The 19,145-nt window shown below is 41.4% G+C and overlaps 1 protein-coding gene across 2 annotated transcripts in view; it reads right to left on the bottom strand.

Moving 5' to 3' along the window:
* The window catches only part of kcnj21 (potassium inwardly rectifying channel subfamily J member 21), a 42,723-nt gene extending 25,097 nt beyond the window's left edge, over positions 1–17,626 (bottom strand). Inside the window, exons 1-2 of one of the 2 annotated variants that reach the window (XM_052144221.1) lie at positions 17,357–17,626; positions 14,900–14,971 (exon numbers count right to left, since the gene is read on the bottom strand). The gene's annotated coding sequence lies outside the window, so the exon portion shown is untranslated. The remainder of the gene's footprint in view (positions 1–14,899; positions 14,972–17,356) is intronic. The other variant, XM_052144222.1, reaches the window with a different exon arrangement.
* Positions 17,627–19,145: the final 1,519 nt, after the last annotated feature.

The raw sequence follows: 19,145 nt of genomic DNA, 5'->3' as shown, positions 1-19,145 counted from the left end.
GTTTGTGGCAATAATAAATAAAATGCTGTCGACTGAGTTTAACTTGTATTGAACCTAGAATATTCCTTTAAAGTCACAATTTGAGGTTGACACTTTTTCAGTCATTTGTTTTATAATAATAAAAAAAAATTATTGTATACAGTTTGCACTCAAAAATTATAGCAGTAATATAGGCATATACAATATACATTTCTTAAGCCAGAGGAGGACTGGCTCCCTAGCTGAGTCTGGATCCTCTCAAGACTTTTTTTAACAATGTGTATTATGAAAAGCGCTGTACAAATAAAAATGACTTGTCTTGATTGGTCCAAAATCACACTTCACAAACCTGTGTATAAAAACATCAAGAATGTTCTAATGTAATTGATCGTCATTCAATTACAAAGAAAAAGTGAAAAGCCCTATGCTTTGTCAAGTGCTGTTTCTGCTATCCTTTAAACAAATAGGTACAAAGTAATATTTTCATTACTTATTTTCTGCATGTTTATCAGGCGTGAGTATTATTCAGCAAGCCATGCTTCAGCTCCCAGAAATGCTTTGCTATGGGTATGAATAAATTATGCAAATGACAATGTACTGCTTTACTGTTTGTAGATTTTATTTACAATGCTGTTATTGTATTTGTTGTAACTTACAGTTATTTGTAATTTAGAGCTCATCTTATACTTATATGTTGTTTTTGGTTGTCACCATTACTGAGATTTGTATGGCAAATAATGAGGTCCACATGAGGTACTGGATCAATGAGCCCCTATAAAAATGTGATCCAATGTGTAAGCAATTTCAAAACAATAGCCATTACATTATTTCAAAATAAAAGCCATTGTTTTGACTTGTCTTGCAGAGTTTATTACATTTTTGCTTGTTATGAGGTCCACGGGCATGTGGGACACAGCAGCATGCCGGCCCACATTACTCAGCGTCCCACTGAGAAAATGCCGGGCTCTCCCGATGGCCAGACTGCCCCTGTGCAACATTAAAGACCCCATCAGCTCAGCCACAACTGTGCTACTGTCAAACTGCCTAATCTTTTGCTTCATCACAATCTGGAACACTCAGTTGCAGCAGGGGTCAGTGTAAAATGTCACCAACTGGAGACACTCTTGCTCCTCTGTGTCTCTTGGTGGGATGCATCAGAGTGACCTTGTCAAGCTGTGTGTGATTGAAGCACTTTGGCTCTTTTTGGTTGTGGTTTCACTATCTCTTCTTGCTCTAAGCAGTCTTAAAAATCAAACACATTCCATTTCAGGTTGATACCAAGAATAAATTGATTTTTGACATGTTCTGAAGAAAGATATGAGGGTGTTTGCAAAAGAATTGCTATGCAGTTACTAGGGTGTTCTGGGTGGTTGCTATGTGGTAGCTTACTGGACAAAAGAGCCCACCCCCAAATCTATATGAAATTCTGGGTTCTAGATACAGCTTGGATCTCTCCTTCAGTGTAAGTCTATGGAATATTATTGGCATTTTATTGTCCACCATGCAAGTGCAACCACTTAATTCTGCACCTCTCCTCAAAAAGGAGCCTGGTTTAAGGTATTACTTGTGTTAGTAGCACAAACGAGATAAGTTAAGCACCAAGTTTAATATTTGGGGTTAGGGGATATGAAAAGCACCCAAATTTAAAGGGATAGTTCACCAAAAATGAAGATTCTCTCAACATTTACTCACCTCATGCCGTCCCAGATGTGCATGACATTCTTTCTTGAACACAAACAACAATTTTAGTTGATTCATACAATGCAAGTGAATGGTGACCAGACCTTTGAAGCTCCAGAAATCACATTAAGGCAGAATAAAAGTAATCCATATGACTCCAGTGTTTCAATATATGTCTTATGAAGTGATGCAATCACTTTGGGTGAGAAAAGATCAATATTTAAATAAATATTTCCTATAAATCTCCACTTTCAGAATGGGAAATTGAAAGTGGAGATTTATATCAAAAATGACTTAAATATTGATCTTTTTCTCACCCACACCTATTATTTCACTTCTGACGATATGGATTTAACCATTAGAGTCTTATGGATTACTTTTATGTGATTTCTGGAGCTTCAAATAAAGTCATACAAATCTGGGATGGCATGAGGGTCAGTAAATGATGAGAGAATTTTTGGGAACTATCCCTTTAAGTTTGAGCAATAATAATAGTGATGCTTGCCTTAGCACTCCCACTGTATAGAAGAACATTTATGAACTTTAAAGGAAGATTAGCAGAGAGTCAGGATTTCATTTATTTAAATCCACATTCTATTAGCTGAATGATATACTCCAGACAGCACTGTAGCAGAGATGAAGAAGATATAGACTATAGATAAATGGCACCATTGCCATAATAGTTTAGATAGTGCTCAAGAAAAGATCCATTGAGACAACCTCGCCAGATGGCTTTGACTGATCTATATCAAAGGCTCTGACCTTCACACAACCTTTATCCACCGCTGCATGGATGTTAAATTATTCTTACTTTGCTTACTTTCTACCATCTACCATAAGAGTTGAGAAAAGCCTTTTACTGCCTCAAGGGCAAAAATACTCTTATATTCAGGGTTGCCAGTTCTATGCGACAAAACCAGCCCAATGACCAAAAAACAAGCCCAGTACCAAAATTCAAAATAGACCACAGATTTTAGAATCCATATTAAGTATTTTCAGATTTCCTTTAATTTACAGTCATCCTTTAGAATGTAAATATCAGCATTAAAGGAATGCTTCAGGTTCAATACAATTAAACAGCATTTGTGGCATAATGCTAATTACCACAAAACAATCATTTTGACGTCTCTCTCTCTTGTTTGTTAAAAAAAAGCTTACATCGCAGTTCCGTAAAGGCACTTGCATTGGAAGTGAATGGGGCCCGTCCATAAATATTAAATTACACACTGTTTCAATAGTATAGCCAGAAGGCATAACATTATATGTGTTAAAGGAAAATTCTGGACACAATACAAGTTAAGATCAATCGACAGCATTTGTGGCATAATATTGACCACCAAAAATATTTTTTTTTGACTTGCCCACTGCTTGTCTTCAAAAAAAGCACAAATCTGGGCTACAGTGAGTTACTGTTATTTCGTCAAGACAATAAAGTTGTAATATTGTAAATAGCTTACTGTATATCGTATATAATTTATACAGATATGGTTAGTAAAAGATTTTATGAGACTAAAATCAAGTGACCACTTATATTTTTCACGTCTTGCGGCTATACTTTTGAAACTATGTGTATTTTAATGCTTATAGTCTAGCACGATTTACTTCCATTGTAATTACTTTACTATAACCATGATTTTATTTAAGGGACAAGTCAACACGTTTTTATGGTAATCAACATTTATGCCACAAATGCTTTCAATTAAGCTTAACTTGTATTGAACCTGGAACATTCCTTAAAACGGTAAGTTCTATAATTTTTAATATTTACAAAGTAACAAAATGCAATACATTGCAACAGAAGAAGTGCATGCTTCAGGTGGTTGCTTGTATAGTAAAAATGCATACAGTATTGTGTTGCTTTCACTTCATATTTAGGTCTGTTATACCCATTATGAAGGTGCAGAATATTGGCTGTTGCCATGTTGTTTCGAAAACCCTTCAAAACCCCTTCATTCACATCTAGTTTGTGCAATATGCCAAACTCTGAAACCACAGAATAAAACATCAACCCGCTGCATCAGTTTGAAAGTATCACGATGCTGTGGGGAATAATGCAGACTTCGCAACCCTGCCTGTATTGCAAACTCATCCAGCAATTGAGAATTTGAGTGCAGTGGCATTGAGCACTAACTCACCGCTCCCTTGATTTGCATAATCACATTTTCAACAATTTTAACATAATCCCTCTGTTTCAGAGATACACTGGATCGTCATTACCAACGATGCCTGGAGAGTTCACTTTGGGTTACTGTGTGCGGTAATTGCATCAAGTTTGTTTCTAATGAACTGCACTACATGCTACATACAGTACATCCATCAATGTGATTCTTCAACCTTTACTAATGCTGACATAAGCAAAGGTCTGAAGGTTGTCTTGCCAGTAAATTGGATTTAGTAACCTTTGATATGTCATACCACTATACCTTGCAACTCACAGCAGGCAGCATCAAATGGTTTAACTTACCTGTGATGTATCTTTAAAAGCTGATAAAAATTTTCACAGAATTCCAAGGTAGCACATAATGGAGCTCCGGGGCGAATTCACTAAACAGCTGTGGCACATTTGAATGCAATATTTCAGCGTAAAAACCTATATATAATGCTATGTTATATTGCACTATGTGTATGTATTAATTAGGTAATTGCTATTCTGTGCAGTGAAAAATAAGCCTCTTTTCTATGTAAATTAGGCTTGTTTGTGCCTTATTCACAAAGCTATTTCTGCTCGCAGAAAGCTGGCTGTTAACAGAATATTATTGAAAAGATATGTTTGTATGCATTTTCTGGTGATCTTGGCAGCAGTAATGATGGAAATGTACGTTATAACCCCCCTCACTCAGAGTATACACCATATTTAATTTGTCGCAAAATAACATTTTGCTTTTGAGTACATTGTTGGTGATGGTTCAGCAACAAAACACTGAAAATATGTCTTTCTGAATAACTCAATAAAACGTTATAAGTAAACAAAATAAATAATTATAATGTCCCATAGGACCTAAATTGTACAACATAGTTTCAGCCTGATCTCATGAAAATTACATGACTTTAGCTAAATTAAATTATGTGGTTCATTGCACATATCGCAGCAGTTCTGAGCTAAATTATCCACTGATTGGGGCTAAAAGTGAGTTAAATGTTCACCCAAACAGATGAAGTTTTTTAAGGTGCACTCAGTACCTTTTGTCTTTGTGTCATCTTTGACTTACACTGACACCTATCGGCTTGGGTGCAGCATAAGTTCAAATCAATAGTTTTCCGTTTCAGATGCCATTGTAGAAATGTAGTATGTTTTTTTGTTTTTGGCACCATTCTGAGTAAACTCTAGAGACTGTTGTCCATGAAAATCCCAGGAGATCAGCAGTTACAGAAATACTTAAACCAGCCCATCTGGCACAAACAATCATGCCACAGTCGAAATCACTGAGATCACATTTTTTCCTCATTCTGATGGTTGATGTGAACATTAACTGAAGCTCCTGGCCTGTATCTGCATGATTTTATGCACTGCTGCCACATGATTGGCTGATTAGATAATCACATGGATGATTGTTGCTCCCAGATGGGCTGTTTTGACTATTTCTGTAACTGTTGATCTCCTGGGATTTTCACACACAACAGTCTCTAGAATTTACTCAGAATGGTGCCAAAATCAAAAAACATCCAGCAAGTGGCAGTTTTGTGGACAGAAATGCTTTGTTGATGAGAGAGGTCAACAAAGAATGGCCAGACTGGTTCGAACTGACAAAGTCTACAGTAACTCAGATAATTACTCTGTGCAATTGTGGTGAGAAGAATATCATCTCTGAATGCTATTCTGAGATGCGGGTTGCTGCTGTTTTGGTGACACGAGGGGGAGCTACACAATATTAGGCAGGTGATTTTAATGTTGTGGCTGATCGGTGTATAGAAACGTGATTCTACAAGATCAGATCTTTGCCACAAATTAAATATGATGTCTACCCTGACTATGGTCCATGGAAAGATTGCTTATGAAAGTAGGAGAAATAAACACTTTGAGATTATAAAATCTATCTAACAGTCCATAATACATTACTGCGAAAATGCGAAGTACCAATCTAAGCAATAAATATGCACTCAGTATAACAATACGATTTGGAAAAATGATTTAAGAAAGCAGGATGAAAGAATTTCCACCGTGTCAGATGTTAGAATTGAGGTGAGCTCACAATATCCACTTGTGTATTTACAAAACCCTTTTATCAGCCATGCAAGGCATCTTCATCTCAAGTGATAAAATAATTTGCTTGTGTATAACACCTCTCTGCTAAACAACAGATACAAAGATGATGGAGAAGAGTAAGCTGTCCGACATGGACCAGAAATAGATCTGTATTTCCAAGGCTTTTTATTTTCTGATGCTATTCCATTAGGGTGCTTGTGATGAGAGTTTGCTTTGGACAATACTGTTTTCACATCATACTCAAGCTCTTATTACTACTCCTTTCAAAGATGAAAAGACTCGTTAAAGGGATATTTCACTCAAAGATTCAAACGCTGAAATTATTTGCTCCAGTCCCATATGTCTTTCTTTCTTAATTGTTAAAAAAGGAGATGTTAAGCCAAATGTTAGCCTCAGTCACCATTCACTTTGACTGTATGTAAAAAATGCAGTATAAGTGCAAGGTGACTGAGGCTTAAATTCTGCATAACATCTTCTTTTGTGTTACACAGCACTAAGTAAGTCATATGGGTTTGAAAAAACATGAGGGCTGATAAATGAAGTCAGAATATTAATTTTGGGGTGTACTATCCCTTTAAGAATGGTATTTTTCACTTCACGGATCACTCTTCTGAGACCCATTTGTAAAAGTTTGAGCCTTTTCCAAAGTCAAGGACCATCCCCAAAGAGAATTGCTTGTCCTGTTTCGTTTTGGCTTTAATTGCAGCCTAAGGTTATGTGTTATGTCTCTATTTCGTCTCGAACAGAAGAATACTTGAGGGAATTCTGAATTGAGCTTTATAGTTTACTCATTAATCTGCAGTGCCGGAAGGTAATCAATTACTGAAGCACTATGGATCTCTTGTAGCCTGAAGAACTATCATTACGTTAAGGAATGAAGCTGAAGTTAAAATAAGGGATATCGCTTGTCTCTATACATATTCTAATTTACAGAGACTGTATGTCGAAATATAAACCAGTTAGCTAGCTAATGCTAGTTGTAATAAATAATTAGTTTATTCATTGCTTGATAACTTAAAGAACATTTAATTTTAGGCACACACAAAACACACTAGCAGTTAGCTAGCTAATGCTAGTTGCAATAAATAATGAATTTCTTCTTTGATCATAAGTAAAATAACATCTTAAGTTAGGTATTCACTACACTAGCAGTTAGCTAGCTAATGCTAGTTGCAATAAATAATTAATTTCTTCTTTGATCATAAGTAAAATAACATCTTAAGTTAGGTATTCACTACACTAGCAGTTAGCTAGCTAACGGCAATAAATAATTAGTTTAATCATTGCTTGATAACTTAAAGAACATTTAATTTTAGGCACACACAAAACACACTAGCAGTTAGCTAAATTGTTAAAAGATTTACTGAGAGATTCGGATCATTCACTCTTGTTAACTAGATGTTAACTAATGTAACAGCTCTTATTTGCTAGTACAGTGAAAAAATACACTGACTAACTCAACTTTGCTAAGCCCCTATTAGTCCTGTGATCTCTTTGTCATTACAAAATCTTGATCTCTACAAAAACCTTGCACAGTTTTATTATAACCTTATACTTTTTTTTTTAAAGATCAACAAACTATTTTCCAGGATATTTGAGAAAGTAAACTACATAACAAAAAGCCTTTCCAAGATGCATGGTAACCTTTCTATTAGAAAAAAAATAAAGATCACTTTTGTTGATTAAAAACAGTACAAAAATAAATAATAAAAAAAAACCTGGCCACCAGCAGTAGCCTGACTGCATTTCACACTAAAAGTGAAACCATGTCTCACTTAAGTTTACAGCTGCCAAGGGGTTTTGGCCACATAGTAATGGACTGTAATCTGTGATAAATAAGCAACTCTGTGTGCGCCAGAAGTAATGGACATTGAGTATAACCTGGAGTCGACCCTGACACGCACAGGCAGAGTGCAACACCAACAAGAACTAAAACTTCATGAATTGCAAAGCAAAACGACTCGGTTACTAACGTAACCTCGGTTCCCTGAGTGGAGCGAACGAGTATTGCATAAGTAGCTTACGCTATGGGAAAACTCAGTTTCTCTAGAAATATTGAAGTCTTTATGTAAAACGCATTGCAGCTGCACAGCAGACAGCAATGAGCGAGGCAGCTCGGTCATTAGCTGTGCTGCAGCAACTTGCTCGAACCAATGACGGGGCGACTCTGAACGCGCGACCAATGGGCGCGTGCTCGGCCACAGCGCTCAGAGCCCGCCAAGATGGGCGTGGCTTAGGGCTATATATTAGGCGCCCGTCATGAGAGTTCTTTAGGTTCAATCGACAGAAGGCGAACTGACCAAGCACTAGCACGGCAGCTTACGCAATACTCGTTCCCTCCTCTCAGGGAACCGAGGTTACGTTAGTAACCGAGTCGTTCCCTATTGAGAGGTCTCTCCTATTGCGTAAGTAGCTTACGCTATGAGAACACCATGCAAAACGCCGTGCGTGCTGACTTCGCTCTATAAAGCCAGAGGCAGATGCCTGAGCCTTAAAGCAAAGTGATTATTCCACGAGCCGGCCAACGGCGAGCTACATTATGGGATAGTATAGAGCGCCTTCCAAGGTGGTCCATGGTGGGGTGCTCATAGTACAAACACAAGCACATATCTTATGTACTGAGTTTTTTATGTACTGATATGCATAAAAAATCCTTTAAGTCAGTCAGAGACGGACCTATAAGGGAGGAGATAATGCTCAGCATATACATACTCCAGTCCATTCTATAGTCAGGCTGATAGAATGTTGGAATGCAATGAGGGGACCTGTAGGTTATAAAACCTGATAAATGTCGAAGGTGAGGCCCAGCCTGCCGCCGCGACAAATATCTTCAATGGGTATCCCACTCGACCACGCCCACGAGGAGGCCATGCTCCTCGTAGAGTGAGCTCTGACGCCTAAGGGGCATTGAAGGCCCTTGGCTTCATAAGCCAGCGCTATAGCATCCACTATCCAGCGCGATATTCTTTGCTTTGAAACTGCGAGACCTTTAGTGCGGCCGCCAAAGCATACGAATAATTGTTCCATCTGTCTGAACAGGGCAGAACGTTCCAAATATACTCTGAGCGCCCTGACCGGGCAGAGTAAATTAACGTCGCTTTCGTCTGCTGGGGACCATGCATGGACGGCCCACAGATCGGGGCGGGGATGAAGAATCATCCCGTTGGCCTGCCTGAGGAGGTCTAGCCTCAACGGAATCGGCCATGGGGCAGATTGCATCATCTGCACCAGTTCTGGAAACCACGTTTGGTTTTTCCAGAGTGGGGCTACCAGGAGCACTGCACATTTCACTTCCCTGATCCGACTGATGAGCTGAGGTAGCATCGCGATCGGGGGAAAAACATACAAGGGGCGGCTCGGCCAGACTTGGGCGAGCGCGTCCGTGCTCTTTGAGAAGAAAAGGGGGCAGTGCGCATTTTCCCTGGAGGCGAAGAGGTCGACCTCTGCCTCGCCAAAGGTTTGCCATAACCACTGAACCGTCAGGGGGTGGAGAGACCATTCTCCTGGGAGAACCTTGTCTCTGGACAGCATCTCCGCTCCCTGGTTCAGGGTGCCTGGCACATGCGCTGCTCTCAGTGAGCGCAGGTGGTGCTGTGACCATAAGATGAGCTCTCTGGCCACAGAGTGCAGGGAGCTCGACCTGAGTCCACCCTGGCGATTTATATACGAAACTACCGTCATGTTATCTGTTCGGACCAGGACGTGTTCGTTTTTCAGGTACGGAAGCAGGGCTCTGAGAGCCAAGGCGACCGCTTTCATTTCCAGACAGTTTATATGTAGGCGCTTTTCCGGGTTTGACCAAAAGCCGGAGACAGGCCTGCCCTCGTAAAGGGCCCCCCATCCTATTTTGGAGGCATCTGTCGTGATAATTTTTCTCCGCGTATTCACGCCCAGACTCACGCCGGTTTGATACCAGTTGACGGCTTTCCAGGGCGTCAGGGCTTTTATACAGCCGTGATTCGCTCTGATCAAAAAGTGGCCCGAGCGCCACGCGTGAGTGGGGACACGGCTCTTGAGCCAGCGCTGGAGAGGACGCATGTGCAACAATCCTAGCTGGAGTACAGCTGATGCCGAGGCCATGAGACTGAGCATTCTTTGAAATCGTTTGACGGGAGCGCGTGCGCCCGTTCTGAATGATGTTGCAAGGCGTCGAATAGAGCGAGCGCTCTGATGAGAGGTGCGCTGTCATCTGCACTGAGTCTAGCACTATTCCCAGAAAAGAGATATTCTGGCTGGGGGATAGCACGCTCTTTGCAAAATTGATTCTCAGACCCAGGCATTCTAGATGGCTGATAATCCAAGATCTGTGCGTCGTTAACTGACCCTCTGATTGTGCTATGATTAGCCAATCATCGAGGTAATTCAGTATTCGCACTCCCCGCTGTCTCAGGGGGGAAAGTGCCGCGTCCATACATTTCGTGAATGTACAGGGGGCCAATGATAGGCCGAATGGTAGTACTGTGTACTGGTATGACTGTCCCTCCAAAGTGAATCTCAGAAAAGGCCTGTGATGAGGCGCTATCGGAATGTGAAAGTAAGTGTCTTTCAAATCCACTGATAGAAACCAATCCCCGGGGCGAACTTGCGCGAGGATATGTTTGGTTGTTAACATTCTGAACGAGCGAATCATTAAAGCTTTGTTCAGATGTCTGAGATCTAGGATGAGGCGGAGGCCACCGTCCTTTTTCGGGACGAGAAAAAAGCGGCTGTAAAAACCCGCCTCACTCATAGAGGGAGGAACAGTTTCTATAGCGCCCTTCTCTATCAGTTTGAGCACCTCTGTGCGTAGAACATGTGACAAATCTTTCACTAAAAAACGGGGTGGTCTGCTAGCGAATTGAAGTGAGTAACCGTGTTTTATTATGTTCAAAACCCATTTCGGCATGTCGGGGATTTTTTCCCAGGCTTTTGCTGGCACAGATATGGGCTGAATGCTGGCTGGGGGCGTGTCGCAGTGACGTATGGGCCCCACCGGCAAATTGCCTTGTGCTAACACTGAGTTTACAGCTCTCAGAGGCGCAGGTGCGCGCTGAGCAGCCGTGTTGAGTGCCGAGTGCAGGGGTGCGTGTGAGAGTACAGGCACGCGCGCTATCTCCGAAATGCTTGCAGCATGAGTCGGAGAAATGCTTGAAACTGTATGGACAGAGTTTTCAGGTGGGGGTGCATACATCGTAATAGGCACGCCGCCACATTCATAAAGCTTCCCGCTCTTAGCGGGAGTCTCTTGGCTCGCGCATCACCTCTGTGATGTTTGCAGCATGAGACAGAGAACTGTTTGAAACTGTATGGGCAGCTTAAGGGTGGGGGTGCATATACTGTAGTAGGCACGCGCCACTTTCATAAAGTCTTCCGCTCGCGGCGGGGGTATTTTGGCTATGCATACAGTGTTTGTGTGTAGGGGTGCATACATGGCAGCAGGCACGCGCGCTACTTTTATAGTATTTCCCGCTTTTACTGGGGAAGTGTTTATAACTGTGGGAACAGTGCTTGTGTGTAGTGGTGCATACATGACAATAGGAACACGATCTACATTTATGGAGCGTCCAGCTGAGCTGGGGAAGTATTCGGCACTGTTTGGACAGTATTGATATGTGGGAATGCGCACTTTAGTGTGGACACGTGACCCCCTTAGTGACACAGGCAGAAAATGTGCTAACACTGAGCTTACAGCTCTCAGAGGCGTGGGCGCGCGCTGAGCAGCTGTGTTGAGTGCCGAGTGCAGGGGTGCGTGTGAAATCACAGGCACGCGCGCTATCTCCGTAATGCTCGCAGCATGAGCTGGAGAAATGTTTGAAAACTATATAGACAGTGTTTACGGGTGGGGGTGCATACATTGTAATAGGCACGCGCGCCACTTTCATAAAGCTTCCCGCTCTTAGCGGGGAGTTTCTTGGCTCGCGTGTCACATCTGTGATGCTCGTGGCATGAGCTAGAGAACTGTCTGGAACTGTATGGGCAGTGCTTATGGGTGGGGGTGCATATACTGTAGTAGGCACGCGCGCCACTTTCATAAAGCCTCCCACTCGCGGCGGGGTTTTTGGCCATGCATACAGTGTTTGTGTGTAGGGGTGCATGCATCACAGCAGGGGAAGTGTGTATAACTGTGGGAACAGTGCTTGTGTGTAGTGGTGCATATATGACAATAGGCACACGATCTACATTTATGGGGCGTCCAGCTCGAGCTGGGGAAGTATTTGGCACTGTTTGGACAGTATTGATATGTGGGAATGCGCACTTTAGTGTGGACACGTGACCCCTTAGTGACACAGGCAGAAAATGTGATTTCTGTGTGTTGCCGTTAAAACGGCGTTTGATTGCAGGTGAGCGAGTTCTGTGACTGACCCATTGACTGCTGTACAGACATTTCCAGCTGCCTATAAGGGGACTGGGTAATGTTTTACACTTTTTGGAGACGGGAGGCGCCGCCCTGGCTCGCTGCTGCTGCTGAGGCGGTCTCTGGCGGCTCTGTGACGAGCTGGAGCGCTTGGGCAGGAAGTGACGCATAGCCTGCGAATCCTTCCGAGCTTCAGTGAAGCATTCAGTGAACTCTCTTACCGTTTTAGACAGGATGCGGACGATCTCTGAGTCCATGCTGGTGCCCGTGCTCGTGTCCGCTAATGTCGACGGCGCGGGGTCGAAGGTCGAGCCCGGCCAGTTGTCGGATGCAGCGTCAATGGAAAGGCTGTCATCCTTTTCACCGTCGTCCCCTGACGCGCCGAACGAGACGAGACCCACCGCTCTGTAGGAGGGGTGCTGGTCCGCCTGCGTTGAAATGGACTGGCGGCGGGGAGTTCTCGGGTAGTGGTGAAGCACGCGGGGACTGGCCCGGCGTGACGTCACTGAAGTCCGCGTGTTCTGGCGAAGGCCGAACCCGGCCAGTCGTCGGATGCAGCGTCAATGGAAAGGCTGTCATCCTTTTCACCATCGTCCCCTGACGCGCCGAACAAGACGAGACCCACCGCTCTGTTGGAGGGGTGCTGGTCCGCCTGCGTTGAAATGGACTGGCGGCGGGGAGTTCTCGGGTAGTGGTGAAGCTCTGCTCTGGCGGCCTCCGTGAGCGGCGCTTTTTCTTGCGCGGCTCGAACAGAGGGGACGGCAGCACGGTGGTAGCAGGCTCGTTCGCGGCGAAGGCGGCAAAGCGAGCGCACAGCTCGGTGAGGCCCAGGGAGTCACATTCGGGGCATCCGCCTCGAGTGAGAGCAGCTTCTGCGTGGTCAGGTCCCAGGCAGCGAGTGCAAATGATGTGACGATCCCCGTCAGGAAGAGGGCCTCTGCACGAGGCGCAGGCTGAAGGCATTTGCAACAACGCCTTGAAAAATTACTCTTTTACTCAATCAAAAAGCGTCGCAGAGGCGAGCGCTTGAAGTAAAAGGATATAGCGATGCGCGCCGGATGGCATAGCAGAAGGCTTCGAAGGCGGCTGAAGGCGCAGGCGTCCTCTTAGCGGTCCTGCTGTAGGCTTTTCGACGGCGGGCGAAAGACTCCAACAATCCGGAGGATCCAGCGAAGAGAAGGTCTTTGCTGAAGGAGATTAAATCTAAAGAACTCTCATGACGGGACGCCTAATATATAGCCCTAAGCCCATTGGTCGCGCATTCAGAGTCGCCCCGTCATTGGTTCGAGCAAGTTGCTGCAGCACAGCCAATGACCGAGCTGCCTCGCTCATTGCTGTCTGCTGTGCAGCTGCAATGCGTTTTACATAAAGACTTTAATATTTCTCGAGAAACTGAGTTTTCCCATAGCGTAAGCTACTTACGCAATAGGAGAGACCTCTCGATAGGGAACCCAAGCTGCATTGCTAAAGCCAATCTCCTCTGTGAATGTAAAAGTTCATAATGGCAATGTGGGGAAGGGCCAAAGTATCATAGCTTTCACGGATAATATCTTATACTGTTTCCTGAGAGAAAACTATACTGGAATTTGGGTTAAGTTATGTAACCTATCTTAATGTAAATATGCATTTAAAGACATATTCACCTAATAAAGCCTCAGTACTTGACTTGTGATTGTCTCCTAAGTAGCATACTTTTTGTAGTGCCGTGCATCACAACACTTAAAGAGGACAACATCCAAAATATATATTTTTTTTAATTGTTTGGTGTTTGCATGTCATGTACCCCAAATTCATCTTCCTTTTAGTTTGGTACCGGTTGAAATATATTGGCTGAACAAAATCAAAAGGGCGCAGGAGCGAATCTCTACTAAGATAACATAAAAGAATGAGAGTGCAAAAAGGAAATATATTTCTGTTAACAGGAGAAGGTGAGGTGCTGGTAAAACATGAAGGGTTTTCGGAGTGCAATATTTTTGCAAACCAAGATTTACGTGCCGCTTTCTATGGCTTGCCGCAGTTTCCCGTTGAAATAGACACTACAGGCTTTAAAACAACAAAGCGTTTTATTGACTGTCATACAAATAACGATAACTATGGCTGTTTATAACTTTATAAACACCTATTTTCTGCTCTATTAATCACACATTGCTATGTTATGATATCAAAACACTTTTACTCTATCAAATCATTTGAAAAAACAATATATTTTATTGCTTGCATTACAGACCCACTTACAATTAAACACTTATTCCAATGTGATTAACTTCTGCGGTAGCTCACCTGATAAAGTGTTGGACTTTAGACTCAGAGACAAGCCTCGAGCTTAGCCAAGAACACTCGGAGTGAAAGTGAAGCAAAAGTGGCACTGAATGGGTGTTTCTGCAACTACGGGAATTTTTAAGTCCCATCAGTGAAATTTTAGATTTATGTTCAAATTTGTCATATGATGCTTGATAAATATAAACAGTGTCATTACACACATTGACACATTGAGGAAATGAGAAAAGACCCAGACAGATATGAAGAGTGTTACAAAAAAGAAAGGAAAATGTGCAGATAAAGAGTGTCTCTTAACTGACGAAAAGAGAGAAAAGAAGACAGTAGAGGATAAATACAAGAAACCAGAGGGCAAAACACAAAATACTGCAGGCCTCAAATCAGTTTGTTGCCACACAACACACACACATACCCAGAAGCCTTACCTGTGAATGAAGCTTGTTATGACTTACTTGTTGCTCCTCGAGGACCTGCTGCTGTCTCACCTAATGTGACAGCTGCTCATGAGAGGGGGCGTAAAAAAGAGGCAATCAAAGATGTACAAAGAACTCACAGATGCAAAGTACAAGCTGAAGAAGGCACTAGCCTCAGTCGAAATATACAGGAAGTATTGTTTCAGGCTTTCAAAGTAACTGAGCCCAACAGACTCACCCCAAACCAATGCTCGCCACAAGAGTCTCACGTACCAACGCCAAATTAAAAGGGGTTTACTGTTCCATAATGTCATTATGTCAGAGCTAAAAAGAGAGCAGCAAGTCACTGATTTTCCAGGAAACAATTTCTGATGTCAACGAGGTGCTGATTGGTAAATGGTGTGTCGTTCTGTATGACAATGACCCTTATCCAGGCATCATCCAAGATGTTGATACTAAGGGTTGTGCTTTGGTCAAAACAATGCACAGGGTTGGGGCCAATAGGTTTTATTGGCCAATGAAGGATGATGCGATCTGGTACACACGTGAGAGTGTGGTTGGGCTTGTGCCAGAACCAAAACCAGTGACATCAAGGCACATGATGCTTACTGACTCAGTTTGGAAGGAACTCTGTTCTCGTTTTAATTAGTTACTGAACATGTACCAAAAGCCTCAAAGTCGCAATGAGATTACATCCTCAGTCTGAAATGAGAAATAGTTGGGCTTGGTACACAAATGTAATGTTGTGGTGAGATGCTGTTAGTGTTATGGGTTTGTGTTAGTGTTGTAGTATTAATGTTCATGCCACATCAACTTTAGGCCATAATATTTTTGAAACATGAAATTCAGTTTGACCCAGCCTTTACTGCAATACCTACACTCTCTTTGACACATGTAATACCTTCTGTTTTTGTCTGTTACTGTTGTTCTCTACAGTAGCCTATTGTTAAGGTTACATTATTAACATGTACCATTAACATTGTGTCCTTACCGACACAAGATGTCATAACTTAACTATGCTTTATTTGAATTCTTATTCTGATTTTTATTTGCAAATGCGGATGGCTTCGGGTTGTCCTTTGGCATTCCACAGAAGAAACAACGCCATACAGGTTTGGAATGACACGAGGGTGAAGTAAATGATGACTACTTAATGACATTTTCATTTTGGGCGAACTATTCCTTTAAATAAAGCTCTTTTTGATGGAATAATTAATTAGTTCTGAGAAATCGGTTCAAAATTGTCTTTTTAGGAGCACAACCGCACTTGTCTTATCAACAAACATAATATTTTTGTCAAGTTATTGCTAATATGCCTATTTACAGCAACCACATTTTTTAAAAGTTAGGCCTAGTATCAAGACATTTTAAAGTAGAATTATGTCTTAAATAAATTATCAAATTATAATAACAGAATGCACACCTAAGCATCCCAATACACCCAGTAGCCTAGACAGAGATTTAGGTGTTGATATTGTCTACAAGTTGTTCACCATTCAGACATTGTCTTCAAACATGCACTTGTACATACAGTACGTATATATATATAATAATTTTGTGTTATTGTGTATATATATATATATATATATATAGGCCTATACTTATCTTTTCTATTCTCTATTTATTTGTATTGATTTCTTGGTTATTGTCTCTGTCTTGTTGTTGTATTTTTTGTGCACTGGAAGCTTCTATCACCAAGAAATATTCCTTGCAATAAAGCTCATACTTATTCTCCATTCAAACACTTGCTGGAACAATACTGCATTTATTTGTAGGTCTGTCGAGACTTCACCTTTTTAAAAACATGTATGTGAATAACAGGGCATGTTGAGCACACAGTGCCCGCAGCTCACTCACCGCTCAATGTCATTTCTAGAATGATGATTTATTCAATAGCTTTCATGAAGCGCGAGCGACAAAAACGACCAGCTTGTACTCCCATGAAATCCATGCTCAGGTTTGTGTTTGAATTAATCATTCATGCATGTCAATTATTAAGGCATGCATGTCATTCGGATAGCAAAAGCATTAGTATTTTTCAAAACAACAATAAACAACATGCAGAGAAATTGATAAACATCTGCCCTGCATCCTAGTAAGGAAAGGCACAGCGCGAGATATAGTGTAATATATAGAATGCGTAATATAGCCTAGAACTGGTAAAATTATATAAATATATAATAATATAATATTTATTAAATATGTAGGATAACTACCAGAGTGTAACTCTAATTCTAGAATAGAGCAATGATTTTTATTTTTTTTAAAGCCATGAAAGTTTTTTTATTTTTACGTTTGTTTTATGTTGTGCACAATGTTTTCCCATTTAAACTTTCTTCAACATTACATCAATAATCAGCCTAATTAGATTGAGAACCGTAGTGTGCCAAAGCGCGTCAGTAAGTTGTGGTAATCTTGAAATATACACACAAAATATAGCAAAAATAAAATATTTAGGTTGCAACTCACTTATTTAAAGTTAGTTCCTTGCCTGGTTTTAAACGGGCTCCAGTGGTTGTCCAATCTGAGCTCATTTGAAGAGAAGCGCGCGCCGATGTTTGCTTGTCGCGCGCCGATATTTAGCGTCTCTGAGCATATAAACGGACAATATGACGACGACTTGAAGGTCTTTAACACGTTTCAGTGTATAATCACGTCCTATGACGTCGTGCAACCCGTGTTGGTTATTCCATCCAGTCCAGCCCGTTCACCCTCTCCAAGCGACGGGAAGACTTTTAAACGCGAGCAGCAGCAGCCTGCATCAGATGAAGGTGTGCTGATGGGGATGCTGAAACAAAGCGCCTGATGACAGATGCATTGGTAGACGAAACACAGAAGCCTGAGCGAACGCGTGATTCACACATGCCCCGTCCCCCTTTCTCTTTCCAAATGTGTGCAGCGAACAAATGCATTATAACGCGCATTTCATCAAAGCGTTTAACATGGAATGCTGCTTAAAATCTCATGCAATTGTTGTTACAATGCAGTTGTGAATCAATTCAGAATAATTATACGAATGACTTTTGTGATGCAACTGTACAGTAGGATACCCAGCATAAGTGTTTTACATTAGTAGACTAATTGTTCAGTTAGTTTGTTCAGTTAGTTTTAACTGAAGAATTAATGTCATTGCTTTTTGAAATGATAAGATTCACATTTTTATCTTATAACCCCTTTAAATATTGGCCCCATTCACTTCCATTGTAAGTGGCTCACTGTAACCTTGATTTTAGCTTTTTATAAAGATAAAGAGGGAGCAGATGAAATGCCACAAATGCTGTAGATTGAGCTGAACTTTTACAGTTTAATAGCAAAATGTAAAGACTCATCATTGCAAAGGGGGTTGGAACTACTGCAGAAGTTTCAATAGGTGCCATTATTGTTCAAGATTTTTTAATATATATTATTTGGTAAAACACAGCTTTAGCTAAATAAACAATTGTGCCATTTTCAACCAGTCAGGTTGTACTATATCTGGAGCTTGCACCTATCCTAACCATCTCACTTGCAATAAAAGGTAAGCTCTGCCCATGCAGGAAACTTGCTAAAGGGCACAATGGTGACAGAACTGGATTTTGACCTCAGAAACCCTTCAGTTGATGTATCATCCATCCTTGGAATAGAACTCGCAGCCATTGCATTAGCAGGTTGAATGTTTAATTGCAAGGCAACCACTATCTCGCCAACTAACACTAGAAAACCATTTAAAATTCACTCCTTTATACATGTTCAACCTCTCATTGTGATATTTAAATAAATGTGTGTGCTTATACTTGAGATATCATTAACATTTCATTAGGTATTTGTGTAACCTTAACAGAAAGATGTTCCTTTGTTCTACTTTCCTTTAGAAAATAGGACAGTGGCAGTACCATTATTGTATCAGCTAATTCCATTTAAATAAATTATTACCATATTCATAAGTAGTCATTAAGCAAATGCTTTTATCTGGGTGACTTCCAGCACACAGGGAACAACCTGCAGTAAAATGCTTTGCTCAGGGTCATGTCAGCAACCTGCAGGTTACCAGCCCTGCTTTTAGCCACTGTGCCACTCCACTATAGTTTTTTGTACATGGTAACATGGTCATATACCATGGAATTAGTATGGTACTCCAAGGTACTTTAAATATTATGTATTCTCTTCTTTGGACCATAGTGTTCCTAATAAAGTGCTAAGTGAGTGAGTGAGTGAGTGTGTGTGTATGTAGTACCATGGTAATTTCTGTGTTTCTATGTGTCTGTATAAACAACATGAA

Source organism: Xyrauchen texanus, chromosome 15, assembly GCF_025860055.1.
Source record: "Xyrauchen texanus isolate HMW12.3.18 chromosome 15, RBS_HiC_50CHRs, whole genome shotgun sequence".
Lineage (NCBI taxonomy): Eukaryota > Metazoa > Chordata > Actinopteri > Cypriniformes > Catostomidae > Xyrauchen > Xyrauchen texanus.
This window is presented reverse-complemented; position numbering and strand designations above follow the sequence as displayed.